Source organism: Triturus cristatus, chromosome 3_1, assembly GCF_964204655.1.
Source record: "Triturus cristatus chromosome 3_1, aTriCri1.1, whole genome shotgun sequence".
Taxonomy (NCBI): Eukaryota; Metazoa; Chordata; class Amphibia; order Caudata; family Salamandridae; genus Triturus; species Triturus cristatus.
The window spans coordinates 369,995,550-370,010,743 of NC_140583.1; positions in this window are offsets into that span (position 1 = coordinate 369,995,550).

The following is a 15,194-nucleotide window of genomic DNA, read 5'->3' on the forward strand; positions in this document are numbered from 1 at the left end:
GCCAGGAATGGAGGGCTACGAGTCGCACATGGATGTCCATCAAGTAATTGTCATTGCATACTTTCATGTGCAGGCTCTAGGTGTGTTAGGCAGTGATATTGCACAGGTCCTCTCATCTAGTTGCACAATTGATGTGTTCTGACCTGTGGACACATGTCATGTGTGATGGGGCACGATGTGGCACACATCACCTTGACACTTGCCACATGTGTGTCTGTAGTCCAACTGTGTCATGCATAGCAGCAGTGGGTGGCACAGTCATCAACACCCGCACCTGTCTCCTGATGCAAGGGACAGGGCCACTGTCCCTTGTCACGATCAGTTAGCCCCTTTGGGACTATGTCAGGTGTGTGTCATGTGTTCCCATGAGCTTCATGTCAGTGTCCCGTCAATGGCATCTGCTGTTGGTGCATCCAACAGGTGTCTGTGTGGAGTTGGGCATGTAACATATCTACGCACACCATGCCACATGTGGATTCCCAAGGCTGTAGGGTCAGTGTGCATGGGACATCATATATTTTCAGTCATACATGTGTTTGTTGTCTCAATGGCTGTGTCTTTGTGTTGTCACATGTACCCCTTCATCGCACTGTGTTTGATATGTACATTTGACATTCCATGTGACCTGTGCGTGTGCCTTGCAGTCAGCTGTCTGGATGAGATGACATCCTTCAAATGCAGCTATGTGGTTGTGTGTCACTCCGGTCATATCTGTGGCTCTTCACTCAGACTGGCCCCCAAATCATTTCAGGGCATGTCATGTAGACTTGACAATCAACAGGTGTATCAGGCTTTTTGTAGGAGTGCCAGCAAGCTGGCATCTGTGTCCTGGATGTATTGCACACACCCGACTCCATAGTTACCTGATGTGTATTAGCAGTGTAGCATGTGCTATGTTGATTGACATTGATGTTTGCCGACTCTCAATCTTCATTCTTCAAAACTATGTTTTGCAAGGCACCACCTGTCCCAAGACTAATGCCAGACTTGGCTGTCATGAGGGAACGTGCCATTCCACAAAAAATATAAGCCTTGAGGATTTACTTCATTAATATTTCTTAGTCAAACAGTCACTTTAGTGAACTTAATTTCAAAAGAACCTAGAGAGAAACAGTAGTTATCACAGTTCATTATTTATTCATTTTTATGCATTCTTTTTTTGATTTCAATGTAACCAATCGTTTATATATACAGAAAGTATACACTGGCAACATAAGACTACTGTCAATTTGATACACATAGAAAACAGTAGTTATTGACACTTTTTACAATGATGAACCATCCACAGTTGGTCATGTATCAAGAAAATTCTTGTTTCAACGTTTGTGGTATCAAAGCACATCAGATGAACACTTGTTTACACCAAAGAAGTGTCACGGCGTCGACGTTTCGGTCTCCTATCAGATAATAATAATCAACAAGACCATCTTCAGGACCAAAGTTGCGCCATGTATCTATTATAAACAAATGCATTACATTACTTAACAGACTATTTACAAATATCTACATCTAAGTTCTACATATTGGTATTGCCTATACAATGAAGGAAAACAGGTGTATCCAAGGGTAATCACCCGATCTAGTGAATAAGGTCCCAAAAACCATAAAGTATATGACATTCAATAAAATCTCCAAAGAACAACTCCTTTTATAAATTCAGTAAGTGAAATCCTACTTTAATATCTCTCCAGCAGCATGACCATCACCACTTTGTGAACTTATTTCTCATGCCAGTGTGGTGGAAACGAGCCACTTACTATATAGAGACCATAAGTAATTCTTAGTCTGTTGAATCAATTCTTCCGCGGTCTTCTAATGAAGAGCTTGGTTCTAAAAGTATATACAACACGCCGCAAATCAGAAAACTATCGTAAACATTTAAAATCTTTCCATAAGTCCACTTTTTAAGCAAACGGAATATGATGAGAAAACCTCCCAGCCATTACTTACAGGAAACGCCAGCTATCGTCGGCGGTGCGTGAGTCCTTATTCTGTAAACAAACAGACACCCGCCTAATCAGTAAACGATTACGCCATGCCGCTAGTGTCTTTATAAATGAAACCACAGTACATCAAGCTTACCACGACTTACCATTTGCCAGAAATCTCCAGCTACTCTACTTCCATTGCGCGTCTCGCCAATTAGTCCGAGCGTGAATTCTGGGGCAACGCGAGCCTTAATAATGGCGTGATCTAAATCGTCATATGTAAGCGGTCAACAAGTCGGCCATCTTACAGTGTAGTAGTTCAAACAACGGACTCACCTAATGCCCTGCTGTCTTCTAGATACGCCCAAACAGGTGAAAACCAAAACAGGTGAAAACCAAATCATAACACTATATACCGCCTAGTTATGGGCGTGCATGTATCTTAAGAACAATTATTAAACGTATGCCGAATAACACGACACCTGTTATGAATTTGCTATGCTCAAGAGGAACCACGTCCAAATCGTCTTATCCAAAAGGAAAAACTGTCGGCCATCTTAAGGTGGATATATTTGAACTACAAACAAGCATATAATGCTCGGACCCACTAATACCCTACTTGCTTCTCCATGCAGTTGGAGAACAAATCAAAAAGCCATAAGCCAATCAATAGAACCTAGCCAATAATATCCATATAAGCTTAGGAAACCACTCAGACCCATGAGTGTCGATGACTATGTCAAAAGTGTAAATCCAATGCTCTCGTTATAGAACTCATGGGTTACACAAAGTCCTACATCATCCAAGCAAACATCCCACAACTGAGTGGAGTGTAATTTGTGGTAGACCACTATCCGTCAGATCACTAGAGTACTCTCAAGTAGCCCAAATGACTAATCAGTGGTCAGTTTAGGAACCGAAAACTGATGCATACTGTTAGATGGAGTTGAACAACCAGTGGTCATATAGTTTACAGTGTCGCCAAAGTTTGCCATTCGATAAAGGAATTCAATCCCCTCTCCACCGTTTTAACTGACCAAATCCACCTGTTTTCCTTCAGAGTCAGTAGGCGTTCAACATTCTGTCGCCTTTTTGTATTTTTAACAGTCTCTAGTACAAACCATTTCATTTCAGTGGGGTTATGTTCTTTTTCCACATAATGTTCTACCATAGGTGCAGTAATGATTCTACATCTAATACGCGATTGATGTTGTATTATGCGCTTCTTGACTTCTTGTCAAGGGCATTCTATACAGTAGATGACATTTCTTGTCAGACAATTTGTGTGTTGGCGTATTGTCCACTTAATTCCATTAAGGACACAGGATTTAACCACTGATGTCGTTGGGCAGGCTATGCAATGCCCACATGGGTAGTGGCCAGTTATGGGTGCTAGCCCCCACAGGTTTGTTAGTGAAGTCGGGACTGGTTCTTTATACGCTTTTACAAGTGAGTCCCTTAGATTCTTTGCTCTTTTGAAAGCAAAACGCGGTCTGGAAAACTGTGGTTCGACTTTCTGTATCAGATGCCAATTTTTTGACACAATCTTTTTGATGGAATTAGACTCAGTGCCAAATGTCATGACACAGGTGATAATTTCAGATGTGGGGGCACGTTGTTCCTTATTCTGTAGGAGTGCCTCCCGATCATAATACCAAGCCCTTTTGAGTGAGCGTTTCACAAGCCTATATGGGTAGCCTCTCATCCCCAATTTTATCTGGGGAGAGGTCCACATACACAGAGAGGCAGAACTCGCAACAACAGGAGAGGATGGTTACTGACCACTGATTAGTCATTTGGGCTACTTGAGAGTACTCTAGTGATCTGACGGATAGTGGTCTACCACAAATTACACTCCACTCAGTTGTGGGATGTTTGCTTCGATGATCTAGGACTTTGTGTAACCCATGAGTTCTATAACGAGAGCATTGGATTTACACTTTTGACATAGTCATCGACACTCTGAGTGGTTTCCTAAGCTTATATGGATATTATTGGCTAGGTTCTATTGATTGGCTTATGGCTTTTTGATTTGTTCTCCAACTGCATGGAGAAGCAAGTAGGGTATTAGTGGGTCCGAGCATTATATGCTTGTTTGTAGTTCAAATATATCCACCTTAAGATGGCCGACAGTTTTTCCTTTTGGATAAGACGATTTGGACGTGGCATAGCAAATTCATAACAGGTGTCGTGTTATTCGGCATACGTTTAATAATTTTTCTTAAGATACATGCACGCCCATAACTAGGCGGTATATAGTGTTATGATTTGGTTTTCACCTGTTTTGGTTTTCACCTGTTTGGGCGTATCTAGAAGACAGCAGGGCATTAGGTGAGTCCGTTGTTTGAACTACTACACTGTAAGATGGCCGACTTGTTGACCGCTTACATATGACGATTTAGATCACGCCATTATTAAGGCTCGCGTTACCCCAGAATTCACGCTCGGACTAATTGGCGAGACGCGCAATGGAAGTAGAGTAGCTGGAGATTTCTGCTAAATGGTAAGTCGTGGAAAGCTTGATGTACTGTGGTTTCATTTATAAAGACACTAGCGGCATGGCGTAATCGTTTACTGATTAGGTGGGTGTCTGTTTGTTTACAGAATAAGGACTCACGCACCGCCGACGATAGCTGGCGTTTCCTGGAAGTAATGGCTGGGAGGTTTTCTCATCATATTCCGTTTGCTTAAAAAGTGGACTTATGGAAAGATTTTAAATGTTTACGATAGTTTTCTGATTTGCGGCGTGTTGTATATACTTTAAGAACCAAGCTCTTCATTAGAAGACCGCGGAAGAATTGATTCAACAGACTAAGAATTACTTATGGTCTCTATATAGTAAGTGGCTCGTTTCCACCACACTGGCATGAGAAATACGTTCACAAAGTGGTGATGGTCACGCTGCTGGAGAGATATTAAAGTAGGATTTCACTTACTGAATTTATAACCTTAGTTGTTCTTTGGAGATTTTATTGAATGTCATATACTTTATGGTTTTTGGGACCTTATTCACTAGATCGGGTGATTACCCTTGGATACACCTTTTCCTTCATTGTATAGGCAATACCAATATGTAGAACTTAGATGTAGATATTTGTAAATAGTCTGTTAAGTAATGTAATGCATTTGTTTATAATAGATACATGGCGCAACTTTGGTCCTGAAGATGGTCTCGTTGATTAATATTATCTGATAGGAGACCGAAACGTCGACGCCGTGACACTTCTTTGGTGTAAACAAGTGTTCATCTGATGTGCTTTGATACCACAAACGTTGAAACAAGAATTTTCTTGATACATGACCAACTGTGGATGGTTCATCTTTGTAAAAAGTGTCAATAACTACTGTTTTCTATGTGTATCAAATTGACAGTAGTCTTATGTTGCCAGTGTATAAATGAAAATTTATTTTTCCTTTCTGTATATATAAACGATTGGTTACATTGAAATCAAAAAAAGAATGCATAAAAATGAATAAATAATGAACTGTGATAACTACTGTTTCTCTCTAGGTTCTTTTGAAATTAAGTTCACTAAAGTGACTGTTTGACTAAGAAATATTAATGAAGTAAATCCTCAAGGTTTATATTTTTTGTGGAATTACATTATACCCAAATCCTTGGGGTTTATTGGGTTGCCCTATTGTTTTGTATATGAGGGAACGTGCCTGCAGCCGCCGTTACAGATTCACTCAACAGTTGATTGAGGACCTGACAAACAAGCTGGCACCACACCTCCAACCGCAACACAGGTATCCTACTGCGCTGACCCCCAATATGAAGGTGATGGCAGCCTTACATTTTTTTGCCACAGGTACGTTTCAATTGACCATAGCTGATGTGGGTGGGATGTCCCAGACTATGTTCAGCCGTGTCCTGCGTGATGTTTTAGCAGCCATGTTGGAGCACCTTGATGAATTCATCAAATTTCCGACTCCAGAAGGGTTGAGGGATGTCAAGGGGGATTTCTATGCCCTGGGTGGGATGCCCCATGTAATTGGGTCCATTGATGTTACACCTGTGGCTTTTGTACCACCACAGGCACAGGAACAAGCCTATCGCAACCACAAACATTACCACTCGATAAATGCCCTTGTGGTGTGTCTTGCTAACATGCTGATTTCCAATGTCTGTGCACGTTTTCCAGGATCAGCACACGATGCCTACATCATGAGGCGTAGCAGGGTGCCACAAATGATGCTGCGGCTGCACAACAAACGAGCATGTCTTGTTGGTGGGTATAGTCTTTTTGTCCTATATGTTGCGGTATCTTTGTCTCTTACGGCATCTCCTGACCCACTTATTTACATGATGTTTCCATGTAGGGGACTCTGGCTATCCCAACATGCCATGGCTGATGACACCTCTCCACAACCCAAGAACAGCTTCAGATCACCGGTACAACGATGCACACGGGCAGACCAGGCGAGTGATTGAAAGGACGTTTTGACTCCTGAAGAGCCGATTCCGGTGCCTGGACAAGACAGGCGGGGCCCTCCCTTATGCCCTGGAGAAGGTCCGCAAAATCTTCATTGTGTGCTGCATGCTGCACAACATGGCAGTTGAGAAGGCAGTGCCACTCATCCTGGATCCAGATGAGCAGGAGCATCCGCCCGTGGAGGATCAAGGCTTGGTCACGAGGCTAGTGATGAGGAGGAGGAGGGGGATGATATCCGGAGTCAGCTCATACACAACTTCTTCTCATAATGGTGAGTCACTGTCTATGAGTGTGCAAGCTTGTAGCATTGATTGTCATGTGTTGCAATGTGTGTGTCCAGCTGACTGAATGCAAAGTGACTTGGATGTGTGTTCTGATGTGTCACTCGAGTGATGATGTCATGCAACACAGTTTTGCGGAGAGACTTGATTGACAATTTACATGTGTCCAACATTGTTCATGTTTTGTACACTTCCAGGTGTGCGTTGAGAATTGTTTTAGGTGACTTCTCGTGTGTCTGTCATTCCCAGGTATTTTGCACCTGTTGTCTGGTCGTGTCATCGTTGTCCTCCTGCTATTCCTCGTGAGTATTGCAACGTGTGCTGAATCAGCGTTCCATGCACGGACATGTGGAAATGTCAGTTTGGGTAAGTATTGCAGCAAGGCTTTTTGGTGGTGGTACAGGTTGGGAATGTGTGGTGACTGCTTCTGTGCATGTTGTGGTACCATGCATACATGTCTTCTCACCATGGAGCATATAACATGTAGCATCACTCCCATGACATGATAGTCAGCCTTCTTGACAGTCATCTGTAGTGGAATATGGCATCTGATGAAGGCATCAATGTGTGTGAACCTTGGCTCTGAAACATTGCAGATGCTACGGGTGGACATAGTGGGGGACATCACAACACCATGCTCTATGGGGAATTGAAGCCTCTCCGTGTGCAGCAGGATGTGTTTTGCTCATCCCCTTACCTTGTGTGCCAGTTCATTGGGATTGACATCATCCGTATTGTGAAGGGGGGTCCAGCGTATGTCCCACATGTTCTGTCAACTGACCTGTGAGTCTGTTAATATGGAGGCATATCCATTTGTGTGTGTATGTGGAATAAAGGTGTTCAGCACAATCCAAAGTGCCTCATCTCGGTCACTGCAGATCTCTTACCAGTTTGCATGCGTCATCTATGGCATAATTGACAAAGATTGAGCATATGAGTGTATGTGTACTTTGGCAACATGCATGCAGTGCTTCATGGCTAATTATCTCTATTGTGCATGAGGTACCTGGTTGTGTATGTATTTGTGCAGGTTGCTGCCCACAACGGGATGTGAATGCCTGCTGATGGTGTGTCTCCTTTGCGCATCTCCACATTTTGTTGCCTGATACAGTGGCTGTAATTTATGGTGATTAATCATACACTTTCTGGGAGTGACCCATGAGTGAGCTGACACGCCTTCCTTGACATACACCTGTTGCACTGTGCCTTGCAGACCTCCTTGTCTTTGTGTGTTGATTTTTGCATGATTTCTAACCCCTTCTGCCTGCTGCTGCCTCACTCGGAGTGGCCCCGCCACTCCGAGTGCCCTGATTCTGCAACCCCCACGCCTCAACAATGCTCAGCCATTCCCCTCCACCCATTTGAAATGCAGCCAGCAGCTTTTCTGTGCCACTGTAGCCCCAGCGCCGTGCCACAGGCAGGACCGTCTGTGCCTGCAACATGCACAGTGCACGACCCTCTAGACTTTGCATGACCCACGTCACACAACAGGATCATGCTGCAGCCACTCTCCAAGCAATGTCTTCGTGACAATCATCCTCCTGCCATCAGGCAACCCCTAAGCACACACACGACACCTTCGCATGCTGAGTGTGCTACTCCAACTGCCTACACAGCGCTGCCCAGCCTACCAGACCCTGTCAGTACAACCAGGTAATGTGCCTCCTACTCCACACCCGCTCCATCCACCAGTATGCCATTGGACTCTGTTACCTCCTCAACACTACAGCCCCACACATCACCTTCATGACAGTAACCTGGACAAAAGCATCCTCAGCACATGACGTCTTCATTGCCATCTCAGACGGATCCTAGATCACCCGCAGGGACACCAACACCAATCCCGGGGGCTGAATTGCTAATTATTCACAAGTACACCCTCAGAGTCACAAGTCCGGGTTCGCAGCAACTCCCTAGCAACCCTCGGAGTAACACTCATCTACAGACTTGCAGGCCTACATCCACAATTCCGCTAAGCCATCAACACGCACATCTGCACGCAGGCCCTCACCTCCACAGGCTACATGTGGCTGGGGGCCAGTAACTTTTTGCTGGAGGGGACACACACCACCATCCATCATTGGTCCATCAACATTTGAATCCACGTCTCCAACAAGCAACACAGTGCTACACACCCCGCGACCGATTCCCCAAAGATGCTTGATGTAAGTCGCCACAGACAAGCTGTGTGGGACACTCAAAACAACACACCGCCACACCGCAACTGATCCAACAATCTTGCCACATTGACGGACTTTCCTGTGAAGCACAACAACAGTTAAGGCACCTGGGACAAGGCAGACATACTGGACTCTTGTGCAAACCTTGCAACACAAAGAGACATCATTTTCCTTACAGCCCTGGAAAACACCACACACAGCCATCACCATATCATCAGCAAGGACAAGTGGAGATACTTCAGATAGTGCCGAGACACCCAAACACACGACATCAAGGAGCTCATCAGCATTGTGAGTGAACTGACAGTAGATCTCCATCCAAGACACCCCACCCTTGCAAGGCAGATCCCATCCCTTGCAACTTTGTACCACTGCAAGCTCATGGCCATACACAACAGCCTTGGAACACAGAGGCAGACAGCACTATTATCCGCTGGACAAACCCCCCTCAGGTCATGGACTCCCGTCAGCAGCAAGTACACAACCGGGATCATGTGCACCATCCACTCTGGCTCTCCATCAGGCCCCTTCCCACACAACATCTCAACCACATCATTTGCCATCCTTGAAGCCCACGTCCAGCGCGTCATGAATGTCTACTTTGAGTTAGCCACATACCATGGCTGTAGGAGGCATGCAGAGCCCCAGGCCCTTCTTAAACAACGGACGGCAGTACCGCAGGATCTCCTGGTACATCACCCTACTTCCCTACCCAGCAAATGTCACCAGAAAGACACTCAACAAGCAACTGACCAATTTCCTACATGCAACCAGCTCCAGCCAACCGGCACCAGACCGTTTTACACAGTAATCACACCACTGCAACCGTCATCATTGCCACCACCAACGACTACTTTGCCCTGCTCAACAATAGTGAGGCCACCGCCCTTGACCTCTCAACGGCATTCTACACCATGTGCTACCACACTGTCAGCTCACACATCTCCAACACTGGTATCCAGAGGAGGGCCCAGGATTAAATCAGAAAGTAGCTCACCAGCAAGACCCAGGGAGTCTGCCTCCACCCTGCAACATGTAGTACACTGGGGTCATCTGGCCCATGCCACAGGGCTCTTCTCTCAGCGTGATGATCTTCAATGTCTCCATGACCCCCCTCTCCACCATCACATGCACACACAACCTTATCATCATCTGGTATGCCATTGACACCCAGCTGCTCCTCAAGCTCACCAAAGGGCCAGCCATTGCCAGATACAAAATTCAAGAAGGCATGAGATCCGTTGATGAATGGCTGAACATCAGCCAACTGAGGCAGGACTTGGACAGGACAGAGGTCATCATCCTAGGATTGTCCCCTTATGGCTGGGTCAACTCCTTGCGTCCCACTGGTCTGTGCACCGCACCAGCACCCAGTGGCCACGCAGGCAAGCTGGTGTTCATCATGGACCCATCGCTCACAATTGACATGCAACTCACCAACATCTGTACCTCATGCTGCAACACCCTCCACATGCTGCTGATGACCCCCAGATAGATCCACTCCAAGGCAAGACAGACCGTCCCCCTGGTCCAGGACACCAGCCGGCTCAAATACAGCACCGGCCTCTATAGAGGACAACAGCAAACATGCAGGAGAACTTATCCACATCCAGGGTGCATCCGTACACCTCATCTGCAACATCCCCCACCCCAGCCATATCACCGTCCACCTGAGAGAGGTACAATGGCTCACTGTGTGCTGCAGGATCACCTTCAGACTCCTCAACCACACTCAGGAGGCAGTCCACAACCCCAGACCCAAACCGACCTTGGACGTGTGTCATCCAACACCCCGTTGGCCCTACTCCATGCAGCCCACCTTTCACCGGCCACCATTCATCACATCCACATAAAATCTGCATGCAGGAGATAGTTCTCCCACCGCGCAAAACAGACCTGGTACTCCCTCCCTGGGCACATCAACATGACCCATGACCTCTACACCTTCATGTAACTCTTCCAAATTGGTCTGTCAGAGCAATATAGCAAGCCCCCCTCAGCAGCTTGAGGCCATCACGAGTGAGTGTTGGGCTCCATGTCTGTATTTTGTGATACATTGTGAGCCATGTGTGTCCTCGACCGGACTCAGATCCAAGTGTATGGATGGCTGGAGTTAGTTCCAGACTCAGGCATACTTTGACATATCCCCACACGTATGTTGTGGACTCATGCTAAATGACTGCAACATGAAATTTCAATTATTAATTTTTTAATTTCTAGCTCTGGGGTGTGATTTGTGCACAGAAAATGGCGAAATGCAGGGACCATAGAATCCAAAGTTCACAGGGGGAGATGGGATCCTTGCCATTTGAAGTCATCAGAGTCCAGCCCACATCATTGGTCAGACTGTGACCAGCAAGTCCATGTGGCAGATGATGTTAATCAATGAGGTGATGCTGTCGCACATGAAGGCCAGGTGCCAGTCCAGGTGACCTGGGAGATGTGGATGGCCCGCTGCCTCTCACGGTCTTTTCCGTGGACGACCACCTTCCTCCGGGGACCCTCAGATGCAGGCCTTGACGATGTTTGGGATGCTCCGGCGGACGAATCCTCCTCCTCCTCCCTCCCTGTGGCTGGTGCTGGTCTGCGCCTGGTGGCACAGGAAGGGTTGCCCATGTTGTCGGCGATTTGACGGAGTGAATGGCTTATGTTCCTTTGTACCGCCAGGAGCTCAGCCCGTCTTGCCTCCATCCGTCCTTTGTGTTGTTGTTGACTGGCGTGTTGCTCGGCCTGCTGGTTTTTGATCTCTGTGAGGGTCACCACTATCTGGCTGATCTCCCTGGTATCACGCCGGTATGCCTCCATGATGTTGCGGATGTGTGACATACCGGTCCCTTCAGCTGGCTGGTGAGGTTCTCGCCTCCGCCTGCCTCCACTCCCGCCACCCCTGCCCACACGAGCCTGGCCTGCTGTTGTGGGCACATCGGGTCTATGGGACCCCTGAGGGATGGCAGTGGCGGTGTTGTCTGCCTCCTCCTGGGTGCCGGCCGCACCTTGTCCCTCCTGGTCAGACTGGCTCTCCTGGGTGTCTCCTGTGATGTGGCAGGAATGGGGGTGGTGGTTGGCACAGATGTTCCTGAACCAGGTTCTGCAGAGGCTTGGAAACCAGAGGGTCCAGGTCGGTCGGGGTCATCCGCCGAGTGTTGAGAGGCGTCGCTGCTGGTGGGATCCGGTTCCTCCCGAGCCTGTGACTGTGATTCTTCACCCCCATTGTTGGGGGGATGTTCATCACGTTGCCCTGTGTGTGAGAGACAGACAATGTTAATGCTGTTTCATGCAACATGCATGTTTCATACACATTCAAGTTGGCACTGTTCCTCCAGGTAGTTGTATGTGCCTAGCATTCTCCTCAATGTTCACTTGTGTATGGGTATTTTGCGGGGGACAGATTGATATGTTCTCCTGAGTCTTTGACATGTCCATTTGTGGCTTGGGTGCTTCTTCGGCTATGTATTGGTGTTGTTGTGTTACATGTCCATTGTGGCAGTGGTTAAATCCATTGCCTGTCCTGGTGGTGTCTGCTTGTGTTAGGGGTGTGTGTGACAGGGCCTGCTGGTGGGTGTAGTGTGATATGTCACTGGGGCTCCCAGGTGATGTAGCTGTCCCCCCATGGAGCATGCTGCCATGACAGTGAGTGTGAGTTCCTGTCCTAGATATCTGACCTTGTTGTGTTGGTGTTTGTGTTTGCACTGGTCACAGGAGGGCCTTGTGCTGCCTACACCAGGGCCAAGTGTGAGCTATCTTGTCAGTACTTTCCCAATCCCTGGGCATTGCGCATGGTGCATGGGTATGTAGCAGTGCCATATGGGATGAGGGCAATTGTGTCTGATTTGGAATTCAAAAATGCATTTTGGTGCACCCACCCTCCCAGCATACCGGACATCCATTCTTGGGTTGGTGCTTCGTGTAGTGTGGGACATAGCATGGCCTTGCTTTCTCAATGGGGCATACACAAGTTATTGGCATTCACGTTGTTTGTGACTGTGGTTCTGGCGGGTGAGGGCTTGGGGGTAGTTGCGTGCATTTGGTGTAGTTGGGGTGTGGATGCCATTATCCCCATGTTACGTAAGTTGTTTGTGTACTCACCAGGCTCTGGAGGTCCTTGGAGTCCATGTACTCCCACCGGCGGAAGCATGGCCATCACCTTCTCCTCCCAGGGATGGTAATGTACTGGTCTGCGGGGCGCACCACCTCCAGTGATGTTGTTCTGGGCGTGCTCTTCATTCATTTTTCTCTTGACCGCCCTCCGCAGATCGTACCACCTGGCTTGGCATTCGGTCCTAGTCCTTCTGATGGGTGCAACAGCATTCACCCTATCGACAATCCTCTGCCACATGTGTGATTTTTCAGCTATGCTGTTCTGTCTGACCAATGTTCCAAACAGCTGTGGCTCGACTCTGATGACTTCATTGACAAGGATCTCCAGCTCCTCCCTTGTGAACTTTGGATTCTTGTCGGTGGGCATGGTGTGGGGTGAGGGTGTGGATGGTTGTGGGTGTGTGGGTCTGAATGTGACGGTGTGTGTGTGAAAGTGGAGAGGGGGTATGTGTGAAGGGGTGTGTGTGAAGGTGTATATGATAAGGTGGATGGGTGCAGTGGTTTGTGTGTGCTCTGTAGCAGTAGTGAGTCTGTTGCAAAGGCTCATGGTTTGTGTGTGTGGTCCCTTTTTATTGGTCCATTTGTGGGTGGGGCTCTGTTTGAATTTTTGGTGGGTGTGTTATAAGGGGTAGTTGTGAGTTTGTCATTCTGTTTGCCTGTTTGGATGTGTCCAGGTCAGTCCTTTCCATTTTTTGTGCAGTGTAGACGTGTTTTGTGGTGTTGTGCGAGTCGCATAGGCCCTCCTTGTGCTGTTTTACAGTGTCCGTGGTTCAGTACGGTACAGGGGTACGAGTCGTACAGCCACACACCCCCATGCGTAGTGGATGTGAGGTGCGTACTCGGACATTGCTATGTACAGTGCGTACACCCCATTGCTTATGTACGGTGCGGGTGCGTAGACCGCCATCGCGTATGTACGGTGCGTACCCGCAACATCGCGTATCCGCAACATCTGCCGTACATACGCGATGTTGGAGGTACACACCGTACATATGTGCTGGGGGTACGCACCGTACATACGTGCTGGGGGTACGCACCGTTCATTCGCACTGGGGGTACGGTGTGTACCTACGCGCTGGGGGTAGGGTGCGTACCTACGTGCTGGGGGTACGGTGCGTACCTACGTGTGGGGGGGTACGGTGCATACCTATGCGCTGGGGGTACGGTGCGTACCTACGTGCTGGGGGTTCACACCGTACATTCGCACGGGGGTACGGTGCATACCTACGCGCTGGGGGTATGGTGCGTACCTACGCGCGGGGGGTACGCACCATACATTCGCGCTGGGGGTACGGTGCATACAAACTTCGCTTCATAGCGGGCAAAGTCATTCCCCATGTACGGGATGTTTTCCGTACAAATCGTAAATTGTAAAGCCGGTCCGGATCGTACTAGTACGGTCGGACTTCATTTTTACGATTTGTACGGAGAAGTGTCCGGGTCCGTCTCGTACTAATTTTCCAGCTACGATTCGCACGGATCGGGCCGATCCGTATGTACTTTTTCCCATACGGATCGTACTTCACGGGTCGGACGTGACTTGTACGATTTGTACGGAAAAAAATACGTATACTAGTCGTACGGGAAAAAAAATTACAGGATCGGAATCGGCCCCAAAATAAATTACTTCAAATTAAAATGAATATATATACACTTCCCACAACATTAAAAAGAAAAGATTTTTGCAACTAAATAAATATAAACATAATTACTCCCACCTAAAACAACACAACAGTAACAAAATAAGATTTACTATTCTAACTACAATAAATACATAATTGCATAAAATATAACATTACAAAATACTACAATTTACTATTCCCACCACAGTTAACAGCAATAAATGGTATATTTAACAAAAAAAACTATTCCCACTCCAGTCAGTGCAACAGTAGGGAAAGTGTTGGATTGTGGAGGGGTAAAATTACCTATTCCCACTCCAGTCAGTGCTACAGTAGGGAAAGTGCTGGATTACGGAGGGCTAAAATGTACTATTCCCACTCCAGTCAGTACAACAGTAGGGAAAGTGTTGGATTGCAGAGGGGTAAAATTTACTATTCCCACTCCAGTAAATGCAACAGTAGGGAAAGTGTTGGATAATGGAGGGGTAAAATGTACTATTACCACGCCAATCAGTTCAACATTAAAAACAAACAAAATATCTTTAGTAAAAAAATATTTTAAAAAGTAAGTAAATCAAAAAATATATAAATACGTTGGAAAATATCTATATATTTAAAAATGAAAAAACGTAAAAAGTTAAATACATAT